This window comes from Haliaeetus albicilla, chromosome 14 (genome assembly GCF_947461875.1).
Source record: "Haliaeetus albicilla chromosome 14, bHalAlb1.1, whole genome shotgun sequence".
Taxonomy (NCBI): Eukaryota; Metazoa; Chordata; class Aves; order Accipitriformes; family Accipitridae; genus Haliaeetus; species Haliaeetus albicilla.
The window spans coordinates 20,162,771-20,176,454 of NC_091496.1; the positions used below are offsets into that span (position 1 = coordinate 20,162,771).

A 13,684-nucleotide genomic window follows, 5' to 3' on the forward strand; every position below is an offset into this window, starting at 1 on the left:
AACATGAATGGAATTGCAGAATGAAGTAATTGATGTGCTTAGGTTATGTGAATGTGAATCCAAATCTCACTGAGGACCAATGTTCACAATGGTGCTTTGCCTTAGAATATCTTTTCCTAAGGCTAAAAAACCTGTCTGTAGAGAGCTAAAATAATTTACTTTAAAGGTAAGTAACACAGTGAAAGAAAACAACAAAAAAAATCTAAGCTTCAAAGCTGTCATGATAGCTCTTGGAACCTGAGTCAAACAACTTAGTGCAGTGAAAGAAATGCATAGTTTTAATTTGTTAATATAATAAACTCCACAGTAAATTAATTTATAGTGTCCCCTCAGGTTTACACCCAGAAGAACAGGAACATGTTTGTTTACTCTTTCAAATTGAAAACTATTGATTTCCTTTAGGAACTCATCCTTGTTGGCTGTGAATTAGTCCATTTATTTCGCATTCCAATCAACATATATATTAATAAAGCACACCGTATTTTTCTTTTGGCAAAGAGCTATATTTAATTTTGAGTTACCCACATCAGCTACAACTTATAGATAATACACAACAGCTTTTCCCCATTTTGAAACCTAAGAAGTGTAGTGAAGGCTGGAACTATCTAAATACCATCTAAACTGGGGCTGAGGGCGTGCTTAGTTAGTTATTTTTCCGCAGGAGGAGTGCTTGCGGTGCTACCTTCCTTGATCATCCATTCCTAAATTTGTGATATGCCTTCAGTACTGCCACTGCCTCTGTATGTGATGACCTAGACTGGGATTTGCTCTGTCTTAAGAAAGAAAAAACACAAGCAAACACTGCCCTCCCCACAATTTTTAATCCAGGCAGATTGTTCTGTCTCGGTCATCATATGGCCCCAGAAGAATGAACTCGTACTTTTGATGGGGATGTTCAGGAGTGAAAAGGAACTGTGGGCAAAAGCTGCCTAAACCAGGGTCTCTGTTGAAACTCTGCCCTAAAATGCGTCGGTCACTTGATTGGTCAGGCACATTAAAGAATTAAGTTTCAGACATGCAATACATAGGCAATAGTTGTTTTTATTCAGCTACACAGGAGAGGGTTAAATGTTCAGTTCTTACATAGTTGGGGGGGGGGGGGGCTAAAAACATTTTATGTCCTTTTCAACCTGAAAGAAATCAAACCTATTCTTCTCCTTTCTGGGAGAATACTCTAACCATAAAACCACAGTCTAATCTGACTACACACATTAACTATTTCTCCTGCACAGATAGAAGTGTGAAATTAATGAAGCTGGAAAGGAAAAACAAGCAAGCACATACTGCTATGTTCTAACACACTGACACAGGTTTTGACCTGCAAGAAAGAACCATTACCACCAGACCAGGCTAAATTCTTGCAGATATCCCCTCAGTCCAGGACAGCTTGAGGCACACTGCCACAAAGGCCTGAGTCTTTTTTTCTGTCATGTCTTTGGGCCTAAGATATTTAGACAGTATTTAAAGACTCTTTGAGATGAATATTTATCCTGGATGAGAAGTCTTACAGAAAAGACTTCTTGGAGTAGAGTTGCAACCGTGGGGACAAAGGTGAAACAATGGTGCTACACTGACAGTGCGGGACCATGAGGACTGAAAATTAAAGCTATTTGGTACCTGTGCTCCCAAGGGGGATATTAGCCGACAAATGATTTTGGAAGGCAATTCAAGGAATAAATTTAATTTCTGAGTCTCAGTGCCCACCACTAAGGTCCACTACTACCTAATGCTACACTGTGTGAGTCTACTCCTAAATACACTCCCTTAGCTTTTAGGAGGTATATGTGTATCAAAAATGCATAAATCTCTTTTTCTTCAGAGCTATGCTGAAAAGAATATTCTGAAGCTTGGAAAAAAACCCAAGATTAGCTAGTTTTTAGTCTTTTGCAAGATATAGTAAAGCTGGTTTTCAGAACCTAGACGTGAATTAATATTGCTAATTATTGTTAAATGGCCTTTAAGATGTGCTGCTATATGTTCTCCGCTGCTAAGTGTTGCTAAATAACTTTTATAAAGCTATGAAGGCACTGGGGAGGTGTAATCATGCTGAGCCACTGGACGTAATTCCTGTTGCTGTTCTGGGTAACATCATTAATTTTGCTCTAGGTTTAAGGGTCTTCTTGGATTGTTTCTGAAAATAACTTGTATGTTTAAAGCAACTTCAGACTTGTGACAGTGAACTATGTTAATGATTCCTAATGTCTAATTCGGTGATTCTTTTTTTTTTTGCTTCTTAGGTTGGCAGAATGTCATATGAACCATTTTCCTAGTAAAGCATTTTATAAGAGCAGAGTTGAATTGCCTCATAAGCATATAGGATTAAAAAAAGAAGGGGAAACTGTAAGAAGTGGAAGACAGAGTCTGGAGACTGCACCAGAATTTAAGAAGACAATGTAACTAGTACTTGATATTCTTTTTCTTTTTCTCTTTCTTTCCCTGGTCCTGACCAATTTTTCTAGTACTATTTCCTTCAAAATGCTGCACTCTCATAATCTAGGAGTTCTTATGTTGCATGTTCAAGTGTGCAGAGTGCCAAGACCCTCTAAACAAGAGATTTTAAGTGTTGTGTAAAGTCTACCTGTAATACTTAGTCTAGTTTAATTGTGGAAGTAAAGGTAAGCCTACCTTATTTATCTGTACAGGATCCCAAATGCCTGTTTTGTGCAATCCCTTTCTTCTCCCCAGTGTATCTCTAGAATTAAAAAGAACCCCCCAACCCTGGTCACTACCAGCAAAACTGTGAGCATTGGTAAGAGTCACAAGCCATCACTTTGCTATTTTGCACCCACTGTTATGTGCATCTTTGTCTTTTCTCTTGCTGTTCATCTATTATATTCCATTTGTACTATGGGTTCCTGTCTCCTAGGCATGAAATACTATTTTTATTACCAATGATTAATCATACATTTAAAAAAAAATAATCTCGCCAATGTTATGCTCTTATGTATGAGACAAATGTGAGAAGTGGGGGGATATTCTCCTCTGCTGTTAGACAGATAAGTCAGTTGTACAGTAGAGATCCACAGCAGATGGACCATCTCTTGCACAGGAAATCTTGCTCGGACCTTCCTACCTGGAATGGCAGCAGGAGACAGATGGAATCTGCAGAACACTTTGCTGTCAAAATTTAGCAAGGCTTGAATAATCATGTGTTGTACAAAATCAAATTTTTCTAAGTTTTTATCACTTAGCCAAATGCTCCTGCTTTTGTTCCTCCACACCTTCCTAATAAAAAATGTTCCCAAAGTCACCAGACCAATTAACAAAACAAATGTATTAAAAAATATTTAATGGAGCTAAAAATATATTGTAGAATCTAATTTAATTCTGACAAATGGCAAAACATATTTTTCTAAAACTGACTTAACGGTGTGAAATTTAGATTGAGCAATTAGAAGTAATAAACTTAAAAACATTATGTTAACGGTGTGAAAATTTAGATTGAGCAATTAGAAGTAATAAACTTAAAAACATTATGTTAAAAGACAGCCTTTAAGAAACTTCCAGTATGGGTGCTATTAGCATGAATAACGCAGACTTGTCTCAGATTTGTCTTTTCAGTTTTTTTCCTACTGTCATGTTGCACTCTATATATTTTACTTGCTTTACTTAATTTACTTCCAAAATACATCAATTAATGTTATTTCTGTTGACCAAAATCTGGATGCTTGCTGATTATGTCTATTTTGCAAGTGAACAAATTCACCAGTGGGTCAGCTACCCAAAATTAATTCATCTTGAGACATGAATTTCCTTCCTCTACCATCCCACATGTGAAAGATAAGTGACTTATTCATTACACAATGCAAATCCACAGAGTATATTTTTAGCTCTACGTGCTTCTCAGAATATGCCCACTGGTCTTTCTGTTATGGTTATATTTTTGTAAGTCTGGGATATCACGCTTTCTTGAGGAAAGTTATTTTCTTGAGAAAATCTTCTATATCTGGAAGCTGGTGCACTAGTGTACCACATGAGGAACTGCCACTAAAGTGGCTCTTTTGAACTGCTATTTTATATTGTTTAATTTGCAAATATGCTAGCATTTAAGTGGAGAAAACATGGGTTTATATTCTATATGTACCTGAATATTTCTTGTGCCCAAGCTATTATTCATATCAGATTTTACTTCCAGTGGAGTCCTGAAGAGATTTTACAAAAAAACATTGATCAGAAATTATACTCTGATGGACTGGTGAATGTGTCAGCTCCTTGGCTCAGACCCAATTAAGCCAAAGCCCGTAGGAACTGTGGATGGTATACATGTGGCATGCATTCTACCTTCTGAAGAACCTTCCCCCATGTTCCTCAGACACCATTAACTTATGCAGAGATCTATTTAGATTCTCAAGGAGGAAGCCAGCATTGGGTTTTTTGGCAATGTGCTTGTGGCAGGTACACCCACCCCGATAGAAAGCAAAATTTCTCTGGCCATGGTAGAGAGGAAAAAACCTAGAGGCCACAGGTTGGAAGTTGAACTGACTAGTCCGCACAGTGGTGTCAAGTAACAGTCAGCAGGTACGAGCATCAGGAATATGGAATTGTTGACCCTCGGCCAATGGGGACTAAAATGACCATATATGACCACGGGTCAGATTCGACAGGGGTATAAATGGGGCCCCACCAGAGGGCATTTGGAGCCAGTCCTCCTCAGAGCAGTGGGTCTGCAGTCGGGGACTCTCCCCTTGGGTCAGGACGTCACCCTTGGTAAGTCCTCGAGGTTGAGAGCCCTCATCTTTTAGGTGAGTGATATGCGCATTTTGAGTCATCATTTCTAAACCTTAAGAATTCTTAAGTCAGCTGTGTAGTACTAATTTCCCCTTACATCATTGAGCCTGTGGTTCACAAATGTTATTGGACTTCTAACCGACCTTTTTTATTGAAGAATAACATCTGGTTTTAACCCCTGTTTGATTTGATTGCGTGTGTCTCCGTTACAGTGCTGCAATTACTGTAGTATTATGCCTTCATTCATGAGTGTAATACATGAATTGAGTAAATAATTGGCTAAACTAGGCAATTGAATAAAAAAAGGTAAACTAGTCCCATTTTTTACAGGAATTTGGCAACTTTCACAAGCTTGAGATAAAGAAGAAATACAGACCAATAGATGTCTAGATTTGCTGAATTAATACAGCATTAAGTATTGTTTTGAGGCTGTATATATGACTGTGCACACCTGTGTTGTGTCTGTATGTATATTTGAATATATATATTAAATACTTCTTTTTAGATTATACTTACTTGGCTGAATAATAACAAAAATTTGATACTATAGGTACAATTCATATGAGAATTCTTGCTAGATTAAAATTAAGTTAACTGGTTGAAAAATCAATTAAGTTTAGTGCATTAATTTCTTATATGAGATGGGTGCATGTAAAATTTCTCTGTGTACGTTAACTAGACCATATCAGCTCAATTTACTTTCACCTCTCAGGTTTTCATTTTCTTTCTTTTTTTTCCCCCTTTTTCCCTTTTGTGAAAAAGTCAAATGGAAATTTTAGAAAAAGCCTGGGGAACACGGAGATGTTTTTCCTTTGCAGTAAAGCATGGTACAGAGACACCTCACTGTGCTCTAAATTAAGCACTAAATATCATGAGGGGAAGCAGTCCTGATTCTTAACATCTTTTAAAATAACAAGACCTGATTTGGTTAGGGGAACCTCATCTATTTCAAGAATCACCACAACAGTATAACTGAACATGTGGAGTCTGTATTTTTCTGGCCTGGAATTAGGTGCCTGATTCTCTGTGCCACTGAGAAAAAGGCAGTATTTTTTAAGGATTAAAGAGTCAGCCCTGGTTTCCATCTCCTTTAATTATGACATCTCCATCACCTTCCAATTCATAATCAAACTATTCCTAAATTCCCTTTCTGACACCAGTTACTGTATTGTCTTGGGCAAGAGTAAGCCCCCTATTTCTTACTGTGTAGACTACATCTATACACAAAGTTATTAAGATTATGGAAGTAGTTCAACCAATTAATGGAAAAAGCAGTGAGATACCTCCTCAGGAACACATCATATGACTGAGATCTAGGACAGGGATGACATTCCTGACTGTTTTTCCCTAGAAGAGTGGAATTTTTCATGAGACTTCCCTGTATGCAGGATGATGTTTTCTCAAACATCTGAACTTTGAGGTCACAACTTAAAAGGTGCAGAATAAAAATAATCTGAGAATGAAAAAAGTCAGAGCTCTAGCATTATCTCATGCAGTCACCTTTTGTGAGGAAAAAGCACACACATTGTTCAATACTATGAGAAAGCAGAAGCATTTTAAGCATATTTAAGTTAAAAATGCCCATCCCAATCTCTCAGAATATATTTATATTCTCCTAAATAGTTTTGTACTTTTTATCATCAAAAAATTTTTAAGACAAGTGCTTTGAAAAATCTGTTCCAGAACCCAAAAGAAGTCGCATTGCAGAGGGTCTTGGGTGTCAAAACCTTTCAGTAAGATTCAGTCTAACTAGCACTGAGCTATGGGCTAGCTGTGTTAGAATGTCATTGATGTTGTGTCTTTGCACAAGGCTGGAGAATGTTTCAGCAGAAAAAGCCTTCAAAGGAAAGGAAACTTAAAATCTAAGATTTCTATTTTACCATTCTGTAGACTATAAATTAAAAATAGTTTTAAAATAAGAATTAGAAGGGTCAACTTTCTACATAGTTTTGGGGTTTGTATGATCTGTAAGAAAATCAGCTCATCAAACTCATGTGCTCATTAATATTGTCATTCTATGTCATTCTTCCTGATCAGTACCTCCCCAGTTCTACTAATTACCGGAATAAACCCCTTATATTTTATTCTGTGTGACACTGCCTAGTAAATTCTAACTGGAAATATTTCCAGGATTCCATTCAGCAATTTATGTAGCAGTCAGCAATTTATGTAGGCAGTTCAGGATTGTTTTCTGTTACAATAAAAAGCATTTTCAACAAATAGAAACTGTGAGAGGCATGCTGTAGTTCTCAGCAGATGCATTTTCTGATAACACACACAGTGAGGAGGTTTATAAAATTTCATATTTTTAAAAGCAGCAACTGCAGTGCATTCATTTCTTATTGACATCCTGCAATGCCATAGCAGATGAAGATCTTTCACAGTTTTCATTACCATTAGGATATGCTTCTTCATATTACTATTTTTAAGATAAATATTTTCCAGTGTTTACTGCCCTTCTTTCTATGTCATTCTAGACACTAGAAGGTGAAAGAAAAATAACATTTGATCAGATTTCATGCCTGTATTTTTCATAAGTGAAAGTTCCTTCCTTGCAGAGAGCTCATCTCAAAGTCTCTGGTAGTTAAAAGCACGATAAAATCCATTCCCAAAATAACAATATCCTCCAAACTCTTTCCATGTCTAAATTATTTATATTTTAAAAGTAACTTTTCAGTAAAACTCTCAAAGAAATGAGAAGAAGAAAGAAGAATTATTAATAACAGTAATACTCAATTCCATGTTTAGAGACCTTTTCCTCATTTTGAAGTAGAACTTTCCTTCTTGGGATTCAATTATTTTTAGATCTAAAGTACTAGAAATGTGGTAAAACATAACAGAATTAACTTTAAATTAATTATATTAAGAATCTAATGTCAGAGTCTACATCAATTTTAATGTATCCTGGAATACTTCTGAGCAATTTGTATGATTGTCCCAGTTGCTCCCTGATTTTTTAAGTGGTTGGTTTACATTCAAAACTGTTATGGGTGATAGAAAACAGCACATATATGGAGCCAAGAATTTATTGTTAGCCTAGTTAAAAACTTTAAAATCCAACTGAAATGCAACAAACAGTCCAATGACAGTGAAAGTAACAATCATAGTACAAATTAGTACAGGAAAAACTACATAATATTAATAACCTTAGAATTCTTATAGAAAAAACCCTTTCTAATATCTACCCCTTTTTGCTAGTGCTGTGCTCACCCTCCCTGAGTTCCTACAGCTCATAAGGTGAATGGAGGCATCCTTCCTCCAGCCAAGTGGTGCTGAGCTGTCACAGTAAGTCATCGACATCCTGAGTCCCTTCCTGGCAGAGATGCAGTGTGGCTGGTGGAAGTCCCCTCATCCTGAGTATCAGGGTTTACTTGAATTCATTTTATATGTTCCTTTACCCCATGCTGCTGCCTTCTGGCTGCTCCCAGCTGAGATGTGAATGTGGTCCCACAGCCTTTCCCAGGGGCTCTTGTCCGTTGGGCAGCGACCCCCTGGGTTTGCCGGACCCTTCCCAGGGAGGCACTGGCAGAGCTCAGGCTCAGGCAGGGGAGGCAACAGGCACTTGGCCCCGAGGCAGGAGCTGAAACCAGCCCAGCCCAGCGCCGGCCACTGTGAGCCCAGCCAGGCCTGAGATAGGTGCTCTGCAGAGCCCTCTACCAAGAATGGCAGAAGTCATTGTTACTGGGCTGCAGATGGGCTTTAGAAAAAGTGAACAAATAAATCTACCCATTTCCAGTCATTTCTAATGTACACTGCCTATGAACCCAGCACAACTAAGATGTAAATAAATTCCACTAAGCTTTTCTTTTATACAAGCAGTTACTGCAGGAAAGTGATTTTCTGTTGAATTTTCATTTTCTGACAGAAAAAAATAGCTTAAGTGAAGATTGTCATAAAACCTGTCTTCTTTCTTCAAAAATGATTGATATGTCAGAAAAAAACACAGAACTTAGAGTTGAAAACTAGTGAGAATAGAAGTTGACTTTGGAAAAGTTATTTTAAGGTGAAAAAGAAGGGCAACAGGGACAACACAAAAAATTATGAATTCTGTGGAAAGAAAAAGACAATTTACTAGGTTTTTGCACAAAACTCACCAGCATGTTGCAACAATTAATTTTGTCACTAAATCCATTATACTGAAACTATATAAAAAAAATCTGTTTCATTATTAAGTTTCATGCACTGTCTTGCTACTAGAATCAGTCTGCTTTTTGCAAGAATGATTTGGAAGAGCATGATTTCTGTGCAGTTATTTAATTTTCAGTTTTATTTTCTGTTTTCCATTTTAAAAATCCATTTTCAGCATTAATTCTCCAACACTGATTCTTCAGTAAATGCTTACAAAAACCAGTCCTTAAGGATTAAAATTTAATTGTTAAGAAGTCTTTAGCAGGTAACTTCTTCAGTCTATATTTTTTACTAGCAAATCATCAATATAGAGCTAAATTTTCTAATTCTTGAAACCATTAGAATGGAAAGATTATATCTTAATCTCTAAAAGGACAAACAGGGAGTGACCTAGGCCCTTTGGGAGTCTATAAAATAAAAATAAGTTATTAAATATATTAAACAGAAATTGCTTGATGGTTTTTATAGTCACCTAGGATGAGACTTTGCTTCAATCTTTATGTTGATTGGAAGCAAAGTATTAAAGACAGTCATGCCTATCTCAAGTGTAAGCCCTCAATATTTTGTTATACTGCTCTCTTCCTTTTTAAATCAAAACCAAAAAATCCATTTGGGAGTTAAAATCCCCAACCATGAAATTTTTTGTCATAAAAAACCTGACCAGCTCTATTTCCAAGTTGTCTTCATCTAGTCCTGATTATATTCATACATAAAATAATTTCTACAAACAGGTTAACTTCAAACGTCAGGCTTCTGATCTACCAAAATCTACTGGCAGAAGGAAACTCATTGTGCTATCACAGGGCATCAACCGTGTCTTTATAGGTGAGTGAAACATACTGAGGGAGATCTCAGAATGGGATTTAGGGAGTATCTTGCTGAAGCCCATCCCACTATTATAATCTCAATTAAACTGCAGAATTCAATTGCCACAGGATGAAAGTCAAAAATATAAATTAAATCAAAAAGACATTAGAGATATCTATGGCTCAAAAGTCCTTCCAGACCTTGTAAACACCAGGATATAAATAGAAATTTTGACTCATGAGGTGCAAATACTACAGACTGTTGGAAGCTCATACAGAGTATACTGGGGAGAAGATGACTCTATACACAACCCATTTTTATATTCATTGTCTAAGTATCTACCACTTGCCACAGTAAGCACAGAATGCTTTATGAGTTGGATATTTGTCCTTATTTCATATAACCATTCCTAAAAGTTCCATTTAATTTCTCAAAGAATTTATTATGTCCCGAGTAGCAAAAGTTTTGACATACTTGCAATGAGATTAGTAACAACAGAAGTAGCCCATGCTTGTTCCCTGTGTGTTCATGTCACAAAGTCTATTGTTTCAGGCAGAACGTTGAAAGTATGTGTCGTGGTTTAACCCCAGTCAGTAACTAAGCACCATGCAGCTGCTCACTTATTCCCCCCCACCCAATGGGATGGGGGAAAGAATTGAAAAAAAAAGGTGAAACTCATGGGTTGAGCTAAGAACAGTTTAGTAGAATAGAAAGGAAGAAACTAATAATGATAATAACAATAATAAAATAACAATAATAATAAAAGGATTGGAATATACAAAACAAGTGTTGCACAATGTGATTGCTCACCACCCACTGACCAGTGCCCAGCAGTTCCTGAGCGCCCCCCCTCAGGCCAGCTCCCCCCCAGTTTATATACTGGGCATGACGTCACATAGTATGGAATACCCCGTTGGCCAGTTTGGGTCAGCTGCCCTGGCTGTGTCCCTTCCCAACTTCTTGTGCCCCTCCAGCCTTCTTGCTGGCTGGGCATGAGAAGCTGAAAAATCCTTGACTTAGTCTAAACACTACTTAGCAACAACTGAAAACATCAGTGTGTTATCAACATTCTTCTCATACTGAATCCAAAACAGAGCACTGTACCAGCCACTAGAAAGAAAATTAACTCTTTCCCAGCTGAAACCAGGACAGTATGAAACCCTTAACTTAGCTGCTTAAAAAAGAGCAAAAAATAAACAGAAAAGTAGACTCATTCATGTAAAGCTATATTCATTAATGACTCCAGAAGAAGCCTTAAGAAAAATACTTGCATTAAAATTGCCATTTTGAGGAAAAAAATCCATACTAATATAATATCATTAGAGAAAGCAACTGCCAGTTTTGTAAGCTAGAGCCAATTTTAAACTGCTCTGTTTTGTCTGCTTCTTCCTTGTCTATAGGGTTATAGGAAGAAGGATTCTGAGAAGATAAGAGAAGAAGACTTTTAAGAGAAATTTGAGGTAAAATGAAAGGAAAAAAGTGAGGACTTTAAAAAGTTATTTCTGGCTTAGTTAGGATTTTTCAAACTGTTCCTGACTGAGCTCTACAACAAAAAGCATTCCGAGAAACTCTGGTCAATAGTATGGACTAGCCAACCAAGTAAGAAGATTGAAACCTAGTTCACCCAAGATATTTGCATAAGGCAAAGTGATTAGAAGCCCTAACTTGAAATTCAATAGGCGTAGATGGTTTAGCAAGCTGTGCAGTGTTTATCTTTTAGGTTCATATTAAAACCAAAACACCAAAACTTTAAAAACAATTTAAAAACAACTTCTAATGGCTAGTACAATGTGAATACTTAAGCAAAGAAGAGTCATGCTTAAAATTCCTCAAAGAGATGTTTCCCAGCTACTATATTGCTAAATTTTGCTCAGTAACAATGAGTTGACAAAAAAAACCAAAAAGGGTTGCGTGAATTAACCATGGACCTCTGAAGTCTGAAGCTAGTTGGTGGCAACTCTGAAACTGTAAAGGAAACACAAGATGGCTGATGGACTCAAAAAACAGGCAATAACACAGCTGGAAAAGTTCTCTAAAAAGTAAAATTATCCCTATTCTGGCTATGGGAAGAATGGTATTTTCAGTAGGATTGCTGACTAAGCAAGAGAGAAGTGTATTTGGCTGGGAGCTATGTTTAAAGTAAAAGAGAGATTATGTGGACATCATTGTGATTGATTCTTATAACATGCTGGATCAGCTAAAGGCTCATACTTCTGACATTTCTGATTTGTATACAAGGAAAATGGATTTCTGTCCCCCTATATTAGCTTAAGCATCAATACAAAATATTGCACATTAACAGGAAGTACAGTTTTACCCAGCAAGCAGTGTTAAAAATTATTCTATAAGAAATGTTAAACCACTTTTCTTGACATAGTCTTTGATGTACTCTAATGTGCAACTACTATTTCTGCAGGTGTGAACTACATAAATCAATGTGAGATCTGGTCATACTGCATTTTCATAGCAGATCAACACAAAGTGGTTTTGCAGCAGGTGCTGGTACAGTTATGACAGCGTGGGGACAGTTGTAGTGTTTAATGGTCTCTAAATTCCCATGCTGAATGTGTTTGCATATTGGCCTCAGCAATACATAAGAAGACAGGTTGCTGATTCAGACCTTTTTGTTCTTAAATTTGTTATTTGTGTCTCCATACCTAATCCACTCTAGTAAGCTTCCCTATTTTCATTTAAAACAGTACTGTCACTATTTTCTGTATCTCCCAAACAGCTAAAAAATCTAAATTAAATAAGACTGAATAGGTTAAAATATCACATTTTTCTAGGAAGTTTGCGAAGTGGATAGTTAATTATCACCATATAGTTCAAGCCGGTATAAGTGATCTGTCTTTCTTGATCTGACTATTACAAGATGACATTTATTTGCTCTGCAGAAAGTATTTTTGTTCCAGTAATATAGCATATTTATATTAATTTTACATATGTATCTGTGAGCTTGGAATAACTACATTTCAGTTGGTAAGGGTGATGCTATAACAGCCACTATGAATTCATTATAGGTTCATATAACATGTATTTCTTTTTGTATGAATCTGTATAAATTTTCCTCATTAAGTTTTCCTACTTTTTAAATACTGAAGATACTCTTTCACTTACAATACATTTGGTTTTATATATGCTAAGTATTTTGATATATTGAAATCAAAATACAAATGTGATGGAGTCCAAAAGATTACCTATCTTCATGGATGAATTATGAGTATATACTGTTAAAATTAGTAAATACATTCAGTAATTCATCTCTTTTTACAGTATTTAATCTTTAAACAATTGTCCTTTGTTATTGGTTTTTCCTCAAGTGCCATTTGACTGCCTTAAAAGAAGAAAAAAGCTATCAAAGAAACCTATCAATCTCTTGTCAATTCAGAATTACTTTTGAAAGCAGTAAGACGGACAGAGATACTATCCTGACAATCTCCAAACCTCTGAAAGTTGTTTGTAAGAGCTTTATTAAACAAATTGACATCAGCTGTGGATCAAAGTCAAGGAAAGACATTTCCCACTATTTTCTGGATGAAGCCACTAATTTTATCCATCCATTTTCTTCTTCAACAAAAAATAAGTCTTATAAAAGAATTTCTTCTTTTCACAACTACCTTCTGGTCCTGTCAATATTCTGATATCAATACCTGCATAAAATGAGTTAACTAATAAGACATGTACAACAGGTATTTTAAAAATCCCAGATTTCTTATCATTTCAGTAAGTCAATACAGCCTTTTGCTAAAACATTCATATTTCATAGCCAGTGTGGTGCCTATCTCAAAGTACAATATCTGGGAGGGTAAATTAGACATAGAGCTTCTAGAAACACAGATTGATAGGAAAAAGCTGAGTATTTCAGATCATGTCTGCCTACTAAAATTCCTAATCTATGTTTAAGCACACGGAATTAGAAGAAAAGTTTATGAACCATTTAAATTTCAGGAAGAGTTTAAGTGATCAATGATTTTGAAGAAGAATGTGTGTATCTGAATGAGTTTATTTCTGTTTTATTCCA

General features: G+C 36.2%; 1 long non-coding RNA gene across 2 annotated transcripts in view; it reads left to right on the top strand.

Moving 5' to 3' along the window:
* The first annotated feature begins 4,643 nt into the window (after nucleotides 1-4,643).
* LOC138688968 (uncharacterized) overlaps nucleotides 4,644-13,684 on the top strand; it is a 33,564-nt gene continuing 24,523 nt past the window's right edge. For both annotated transcript variants that reach the window (XR_011327764.1, XR_011327765.1), the window contains exons 1-3: nucleotides 4,644-4,742; nucleotides 9,588-9,681; nucleotides 11,064-11,123. This is a non-coding gene — a long non-coding RNA (uncharacterized lncRNA). The remainder of the gene's footprint in view (nucleotides 4,743-9,587; nucleotides 9,682-11,063; nucleotides 11,124-13,684) is intronic.